Genomic DNA, 8,993 nt, shown 5'->3' on the forward strand with positions numbered 1-8,993 from the left:
GCCCTTCCCAGCCCCTGCCCCAGCCTGCAGCTGCGGGGGGCTGGTGTGACCCTCGGGCAGGGCCCGGCACTGAGCCCTGTGGAACCTCACCCCATCGGCCTGGCCTGCCCAGACCCCCCTGCAGAGCCTCCTGCCCCCCAGCAGGTCAACACTCCCCCAGCCTGGTGGCAGCTGGGAACTGGCTGAGGGTGCGCTCGGTCCCCTCATCAGCGATAAACAGAACTGGCCCCAGTACTGGGCCCTGGGGAACACCACTGGTGACCGGCCGCCAGCGGGGTGTAACTCCATTCACCACTGCTCTTTGGGATCAGCCAGCCAGCCAGCTTTTAACCCAGCGCACACCCATGCAAGCCATGAGCAGCCAGTTTCTCCAGGAGAATGCTGTGGAAGATGGTGTCAAGAGCTTTACTAAAGTCCAGGTAGACAACATCCACAGCCTTTTCCTCATCCACTAGGTGGGTCATCTTGTCAGAAGGAGATCAGGTTCATCAAGCAGGACCTGCCTTCCATAAACCCATGTCAGCTGGGCCTGATCCCTGGGTTGTTCTGCACATGCCATGTGTTGAGCCCAAAAGATTGGCTGTTTTAATTCAGTATGTCAAAGCAACCTGCTCAAGGAAAAGGCCAAGCAAATGCATCATTATTTAAAATAAAAGTTCACCTTCTCCTTTGCAACTTCCAATTTAGCCATGAGCAATTTTCCATCTCATAGGTCTCATTTTGATATCTTTAATCACAAGGCAAGGGACCATTCAGTAAATGTATTAATAACACACAAGTCATCTTCAGTCTTGCATTTCCTAGGTGGCAAAGTTCTTGGAAATTAGCGGAACATCTAATACAACAGTGGCTAACAATTGCTGAGAAACATGTGGATCCATTTGAGGAACAACCACAGCCCACTCTTAAGGCTTATGGGCTTTGCTCAGGTACAGCAGTGTGCTGAAACCAGCTTGGAGGGTAACATTTCACATAAAGGATCACTTTTTTTGTTTTCTCTTCCTTAAGAAATTTCTTACACCTACATAAGGGTCACTGCACAGGAAAGAAAGCAAGAATGGCATGAGTATTAAGTTTCCTGGAGCGTCTGCTCCTAAAACTAAGCATGAAAGATGAGAAAGAGAGAAGTATGTCACCAGCTACTGCATTCTGATGGGAAATCTAGAGGTTTTTTAGCATCTTCGGAAGCTCTTGGCAATTGCCCGCACTGCACAGTTGCGGCATCCAGATGCAAAGCAGCTGACTGCCTCTGCAAATATGGAACTAAGGCACTGCTCCCTGTCTAGCAAACCCTTGTGAAATGACCCGAGTAGCACTACACCAAAGCATAACCTGGATTTAGTCATGGGTTTCTGTTTCTGGCTGTTCCTATTAGAAGATTTGCATTCACAGTCTGTCCTCGATGCTTTTCAGGTACCTCTTGTTTCTCACATTACTTTATAATATCAACATTCTTTTAATCACAACTGGACAAGTGCTTGAAAGGCAGAAATGCCCTGGGAAATCTTCAGCAGCCAAAATGCATAAAACCTCCAAACTGAAGTAGCCGTAGGCTGGGAGAGAATTAGGGGATAGTCTCATTTACATGAGCCTTGTACTTACTCTTTTCCATATACCTGCTTAATGGCCAGGGCTGGTGACAGTGCTGACCTTGAACCACACGTTTCCACCAGCACAGCTGCTCTGAGGTTGTTTCATATTTCACAATGAGCCTTACTCTGAAGTAGGGTGCCTCAGGTCCTGTAAAAGCAATTTGCAATGTTTTTATTTATCCCCCTCAAAGATATGCCTATCATAGCTGAGAACCATCTAAAACTTGTTGAGGACTAATCAGATATGAAGCAGTGATCACAAGGAAACAGCATATCTAACTTTGACCATTCAGTGGGCTGCCTTTTATTTTTATTCGCATTTCAGCCCTTGCACAAGTGACAGCTATGGCTGTCAAGTTCAGAGTATTAAATGCACTGCAAAATATTGGAGAAAAACACAACTGCTGTAGAAGAGGTAACCTTATTATAGGCTTTATCTCTTTGGACATAAATCTGAAGGTTTCAAAATCTCTTCACGCCTTTACCCCTCTCCTGCTCCCATCACCATCTTCCCCTCAGCATACTCCCTTCCAGTGTGTTTCTCCCTGAGCCTTTGGCTCAGCTCAGTTTCCCCAGTCTCCCTCCCTGAACTGAAGCTCCTTTTTATTCTTCCACTTTGGTGTATCAGCCACATCTTTCTCAGCAGCCCTACACTTTCATTGCCCTTTCTGTGAAATCAGCCAGCTGGTGCCAGATGCACTGTCTGAGCAATGTTTCAGCTATAAATCTGTAGCTGCATTGGCTGAGCCGTGATTGAAAGATGTGGCAAGAGGTACCAAAGGCAGACCAGAAGGCAGAGGAGTTAGCACTGCTAGCGGTTCAGTTAAGCTCTGTTATTTATGCCAAGGGCTCTTTTTTGATAATTGCTCATCAATATTGTCTGATCTGCTGGAAGATGTTATTTCTAAGGCAGAACATTTTCAGTCACTGAAGCCATCCAAGGAGACAGAGGGAGGAAAGCCAATTGAAATTCAATTTTTCATAATGAAGTAGGAAATGAATTTGCAATTTCTTATTTCCAAGTGAATTCCTTACCGTGAATTGTGAGGTTGCAGGCTCAACGCCATTAGGACCCAGCAAACTGGAAGTCTCTCACAGGTCCTTTTGGAGGGCAAGCCCTGAGGTGAAGGCAGCAGGGTCATCCCGTGGGACAGATCAGATTTATAAAGCCTCTATTTCTCTCATGCAGTATAAAGCAAACAGTCCCATCCCAAAGCTGAAGCTTCAAAGTGGGCACTAGCTTCCTGTGGGAGTCATTCTCTGAATTTTGCAGGTCAATTTGAGCTGCTTATTTAGCCATTGCTATGTCCTGTGCTTTAATAAACAATGCTTCGTATTTTGTTCTGCTCCTGTCCTCAGCTGCTGTCAGCAGGCAAAGCATTATTGATGTTCTCGAGAGAGCCAGGCTGTGAGTGCTTTGACTGTAAGAGCAAATAAGGTTAAAAAAGGGCTCATTGCGCAACAGTCTGTCTACTACAAAAACCAAGACCTGGCAGAAATCGGTGCGAACAGGTATTTTGTGATACTTTCCTCATCCTCCAGTAAATTCTTGGCTGAGTCACACCTCGGTTGTATCATGTCACCAATTAAAGGTGTTGAAAATGTTAAAAGAAGTATTAGCAATTCTTAAGGGCCTGGAAGGTTTTCCAGGCAATTTAAATCAATATATTCAGACTTCTCCAGAAAGGGAAACGTGGCCTCTCTCCTACCTTGGAGCATAGCACTAACCATTCAGTCATTGACTTTTGGAGCAATGGATGTTTCATGTTTTGTAGCTAGGGTTTTGGTTCTGGTTCATTTGGTTTCATTCAGTATGGCTTGAAAGGAGTTACAGGATGCACTTGCCAGAAATACAGTGTAACTTTTATGGTTTTCCCAAGAAAGTGATGATGATTTTGAGCTTTTTTTAATAGCTATCTTCAATACACAGATATACATGCACACACACACACATGTATTTTTAAACTTGGGTTTCTGGACAAATATACTCAAATGCATGCCTGCCCTCCTAGCTGTCAGTATTGCTAGATGCAGAAAATTTTCCCTGAAGTTAAGGTTACACATCAGCATGCTGCTGAGCTTAAAATGACCAAGCCCTGCTTCTCAGGGTTGCTTTTGTAACCTGCTTCAGAACAAGTTTCTTTGCCCCAGAAAAAGCATTTCAAGTCTTTCAACATAACATGCAAACATTAGCAATATCCACTTTTGAAATAAATTGCAATCCCAGTCTTGCAGGCAAAAAATGAGCTGAAAGAGAGCTGCCCTGCCAGCAACCCAGCTTCGACAGCAGGAAGATCACCTTCCTGGAAGTTACAAGACACAGGCTTAGAAAAAGCTCACGTTCTCTCTAAAGAATGAGAAAGATGACTGCATGATCAGAAGAAATCACCTCAAAAAGCACATGGGCTTGGCTTAGGTAAGTGAGCTCTGCAGATGGGACCTGGCATGGTCTACACAGAGGGGACATAGGGACAGCTCAGTTAAAGGCTGTACCAGTGAGGCAGGGAGCCTACAGCCTCCATATGGGCAATTTTCCGTTATCATTTTACCCTCATAATCTGCTTTTGAACTCCCTGTTTCATGAGGAGCCAAACATTTCTCTAATAAACCCTGCAAGGCTGCCCTTTCAGGTGGATGCAGGCTTCTTGTGAAAGCTTCATAATTAACATAAGCCTTTGAAAGCTGTTTCTTTTCCTTTCCCCACAGTAAGGATGCATGGCTACACCATGACCTGGACAGACATCTTAAGGTAACATAACTGTTAAAGCTCGAATCAGACATAACTTTTCCCCTTGTGTTGAGATTGCAAAGGAAATGCTAGTTTCCTCATGCTTGGGATACCTGTTTCATGAGGGAAGGTGAGGGCACCCTTAAGTCCATTGCTCTCTGCATGAAAAGAATCAAGGATTCACTGATCTGAAGAGCTCTTCCATCAGTGTTGTCCACTTCCCTGTAAAACAGTTGAATGCCCACTAATCCTTGGAGAAAGTGAGATTTTTATCACTTACTGTTGAAAAGCAATACTATCACCTTGCAGGTGTATTGCTTCTTGCAAAACTGAGGCAACAGAAGTGGTTAGAGCTGACTCCTTTTACTTTTCCTGCCTCTTGGCTGAAGAACCGGAACTTCCAATTACTAAGAACAGAGCATGTTCTAAGACTGTCATTTGCATCTTGCGGAAAAAAGTCCTTAAATTTATGAGGAGGTATAAATCTCTTTTTGGATGGTAAACTGAGGCACAGCCTTAAGACCCAGGAGTTAGTAACTGCACAGTTTTAGTGTAGATGTGGGTACATGTTCACACAGAATTCAGATTGTAGCACAAGTAGGGACTTGGTATATCAAGGCTCCGCAGCACTCAAAAGTGGAAAAAAACCCACCTGCTTTCTACCAGGCCAGCATCTGAATAACTATCAGCTCCAATCCCCTCTTGTAATGTTTGTGATCATTCTGAATAACAAAGTATCTTGTATGTTATGTGTGCCTGGCATCTTTCAACAGTACACATCTGCATTTTGGCAAGATGAGACATGGCTGTTGATCCTTGAAGGAGAGAACACCTTAGGTGAATTTGGGCTGTTTGCTCCAAAGCTGCACCTGAGTCTGACCCCAAGAGATGCTGGACGTCTACAGCTCTTAACTGACCTTCCCTCTGCTAATGTGACTCTGCTGCTAATGGTGCAGTGCTTCCCTGTTAGTTATGGCTTTGCTGAAAGCCTTTATGGTATCTGGTTAGCTGCAGTCTACCTGAAATCTGATCATGGTACACAGTGGAGCAAGAGTTCACTGTTTATTACTGAGTCTGCCTCCTTTGGTCATTAGTCACCCAGGGATCGTCTTCCCAGAATGAAAGAGGAATGCCTTCGAGTTATATGTGTGAGCCACTTCAGTGTACTCACAAGCTCAGCAGTGTTCCAGTGCATCACCTATTGAATATGCCTCATTTCTTTCAGCTAATTTATATCCTACTTGAAATTTAACCCAATGAGTAAAGATAATTATATGGGTCAAGAATGTGCATGGCCTTCAGGTGGTGTAAAGCAGCTGCAGAAGACTGAAGGGATTTTCAAACACACCTACCCATAAACTGCTGCTGTTTGGAATAAATGTCCTGTCTCCAGTGTGACTACTTTGATGAGACTCCCTTAATAAGGTGCAACCTATGCCAGTATCTGTTATTATGATGTGCAGCATGATTTTAACACTCCAAGGATCTGTTAGCTGGTGTCCCCGTCTGCGACTCCTCAAGCAGTCTGCAGAGGCGCGTTTCAGCCATGACAAGCAATTAGGCACCAGCATGACTCTTAATGATCGGCAGCGAGACATGTCTGTCTTGCTGTGTCACTGACTGCTACAGTTTCAGGGTATTTGCTCTGCAGGCAGGGGAAGAAAGGTTTTATGTGTGTTAATAGAAGCCAATAAATTATAAGAAACAACCAAATGAAAGAAAGATTATATTGTCCTGCCTTGCAAATATTTAATTCCATTGTGGAAAATGTTCAGCTTCAACATGAGAGTACGTGATGGCCAACGCTCCAAAGCGGCCTATGGCCCTAGTGTGTTATGGCAGTCCTCCTCTATCAGGGCAGCTGGCACCCACCAGCAGATGAATTTGCTTATGTTTCCTCCATGAGGAAAAGACTTTACAATGCCTTCTGCATGCTTCCCTCCTTATTTACTTACTTTGCATGGCTTATCAAAGAGACTGAAATCCTTGCCTTAACGGTACCTGATGGCTCTAAGTTCCGTACTACTACAGCACTCACTCCTCATTTTTCTCTTGGAAGCTTACAGTTTTCACCTTTCCATCCTTTATTTTTATTCATCCTCTCTGTTCCACTATTTCAACTTGCCTTCCTTGTCCAAATGTCACTCAGTCTCTTCCCATACCCATATGCCGTCCCAAACACCTGACCTTTGATTTGCAGAGAACTCTGTGAGCAGTATCTGGCAGTTCCGTGGGAAGAGTTGCTTTTGGAAACCTCTCAGTCATATTTCACTGGTTTCTCCAGGCTTTATGTTTTGACAACCAGCATAAATTCAAACAGTCAGGGTACAAGTAGAGTCAACCAGTACAGGGACCTTATCAGAGGCGCTGCAAAAGGTTTTCATAGCTATAAACTGTTCTAAAGAAGTTTTTCCCTTAAATATTTTAGACCTCTAGCAAAAACAGACCATATTTTTAATGTTCTTAATTTTGATCTAGTGAATTCCAGCACTTCCAAACAAGTCTACAATGGAAATTTCTGTTTCATCTGCTCCTGGAAACAGTTATCAGCATGGCTTATATGCATAAACCACCAGATAAAAGACTCCTGAGACCCTCTCATTCTTCAGGTAAAAAAATAAATCATAAGAAAGTGCAGTAATACCTCCAAGAATCTGAGTTCAGATCCTATGATTCAACAATTAATTCACACTTTTCTGCTCCTCAACTGCTTATGCTTAGTCTGTATGCATGGATAGCCCTCATGGATGTGGCTGGAGTCAATACACAACGAATGCTTAACCAACTAATCAACCAATCAATTAACAATCAATAAACACTTAATTGCCAAAAGAAGAAAGGTCCTTTAAAGCTTGGAAGCCATTTTTCATCTGATGAAGACCACCAACACTGTGGACCCCCAAGTGTGGTACAGAGACCGGAGAAAGAATAAAATGTTACACCCAAATAACCCCTAGCCACAAGTGAAACTAAGTGCACTTATAATTTAAACTCCCCATGGTATGCAGTTTTGGGGTACATATTTTAATTCTTGCTTTACTTCACATCACAACCTTTTGACAAACACTTTATGCAGTATTTAAAAAGGGAAATGGGTTATCTGAACAGTGTCAGAACACAATAGCTGATACTTACAACATTTTAGCCTGCTGCTCAGTCTGTACAAATCCTGATGAAGTTAATCCTGTTGATGCAAAGTGAGCAGCTCACGTAAATCTGCCAGGGACCTCTATCACTGAGCTGCAAGAGTTCAGAGCACGTGAGCAAAATCACTCTCCAAAGTAATGGAGCTTGAGCATTACAATCAAATAATCTTACTCAGGCTTCTTTCATTTCTCTTTTCAGCACATACTGCCAATTGGTCGTCCTGTGGGGAAAGATTAGGATGTGTGCTGTAATGACATTGAAAATGTACATTAACAATTAATGCAATTCATTATCACACTATTTTAAAAATGAATGCAAATTGTTTTTTGAATGGTATCCAAGCCAATTTGATTTAGAGTAACTGCTTGCAGCAACTTACCTCTTTGTGGTGCTTAACATTTACTGAAATAAAAATGCACTATTCTAAAATTTATGAGAATTGATTTCAATGTTTTGATGAACATTTCAGAAACTGCAAACGTCTTGGGTAAGCTGCTTAGGCTGAGATTCTGACACTAACTGGCTTTTAGGAGATATATTTTATTCCAAGATAATTATTAAGGTCCATCAAGGCCATTTGAAGTACCTAAACAAAAGTGTGTTTATGAGTAAACATAAAAATCTGGTGTTGTGCAGTGTCAGTTATCAGAAGCATTGCTGTTCCTATATTGAATCAAAAGCACTCACCAGTTCCAACCACCTTTTTACAACCTCACAATCAATTAATACATCATCACTGGTTAATGTAAGAATTACAGGAAAGCAATGACAAGGAAGAATAAACACAAGCAGGAAATAGTTATTGAAAGTCCCAAACTCGCTAATGGCTATTTCTGATTAAATATAAATAGATGAGAAATGTCTGGCTCTAATCTTCTTGTCAGATCACCACGGGGTAAAAACACTCAAAACGTGACAGATCACACAGGCAAGCAGTTTTTCATGTAAGAAACAAGCCAGATGATCAATTAACTTATTTGGATTCTGCTGCAGGAAAGGGATCAAAGTGAGTTTGAGACAAACTCAAGAGATGTGAACCTAAACCCTGGTGACAGTTTATACTATTACAGATGCAGCAAGGCTTCCTGGAACTATACAAAAAGCCAGATCAGAAAATCACCATGCTATCATTATGCTAAGAAGGTGAACACGTTCTCTCCATCAAGTAGAGTCATTAATATAAAGGATTATACTGTTTGCACCTCGAGATTTTTGCAAATGTGAATTTGAAAACATAAGTGGAGGGTTTGTTCCTGCTAGTCAAGAAGTGGCCCACAAGGTTCAGAAGTTTACCATGAGTAGTCAGAAACTTTTTTAAAACAGGACAAGTTGGTGAGCAGGGTCCAAACTCCAGAATGGTACGCAGCAAAAGATAGTTCAGTAATACATATCAACTAAATATGACAAGGTAAGCACAAATATTTTTCCACACTATAATAATTTTAAACCAAAGTAGTAAACTTGTTATCTCATGGGAACAGATTTCAGTTAAATGACTTGTAGTTCACTGTAGCTTCACTTGTAGC

The 8,993-nt window shown here is 42.3% G+C and overlaps 1 long non-coding RNA gene across 1 annotated transcript; it reads left to right on the forward strand.

The window, feature by feature from the left end:
• Positions 1-3,887: 3,887 nt before the first annotated feature.
• On the forward strand, positions 3,888-6,965 carry LOC121096333. Its single transcript, XR_005830462.1, has 3 exons — positions 3,888-4,008; positions 4,299-4,341; positions 6,799-6,965. It is a non-coding gene; the product is annotated as an uncharacterized LOC121096333 (long non-coding RNA).
• The last annotated feature ends 2,028 nt before the right edge of the window (positions 6,966-8,993 follow it).

Source organism: Falco naumanni, chromosome 12 (assembly GCF_017639655.2).
Source record: "Falco naumanni isolate bFalNau1 chromosome 12, bFalNau1.pat, whole genome shotgun sequence".
In the NCBI taxonomy this organism is placed as follows: domain Eukaryota; kingdom Metazoa; phylum Chordata; class Aves; order Falconiformes; family Falconidae; genus Falco; species Falco naumanni.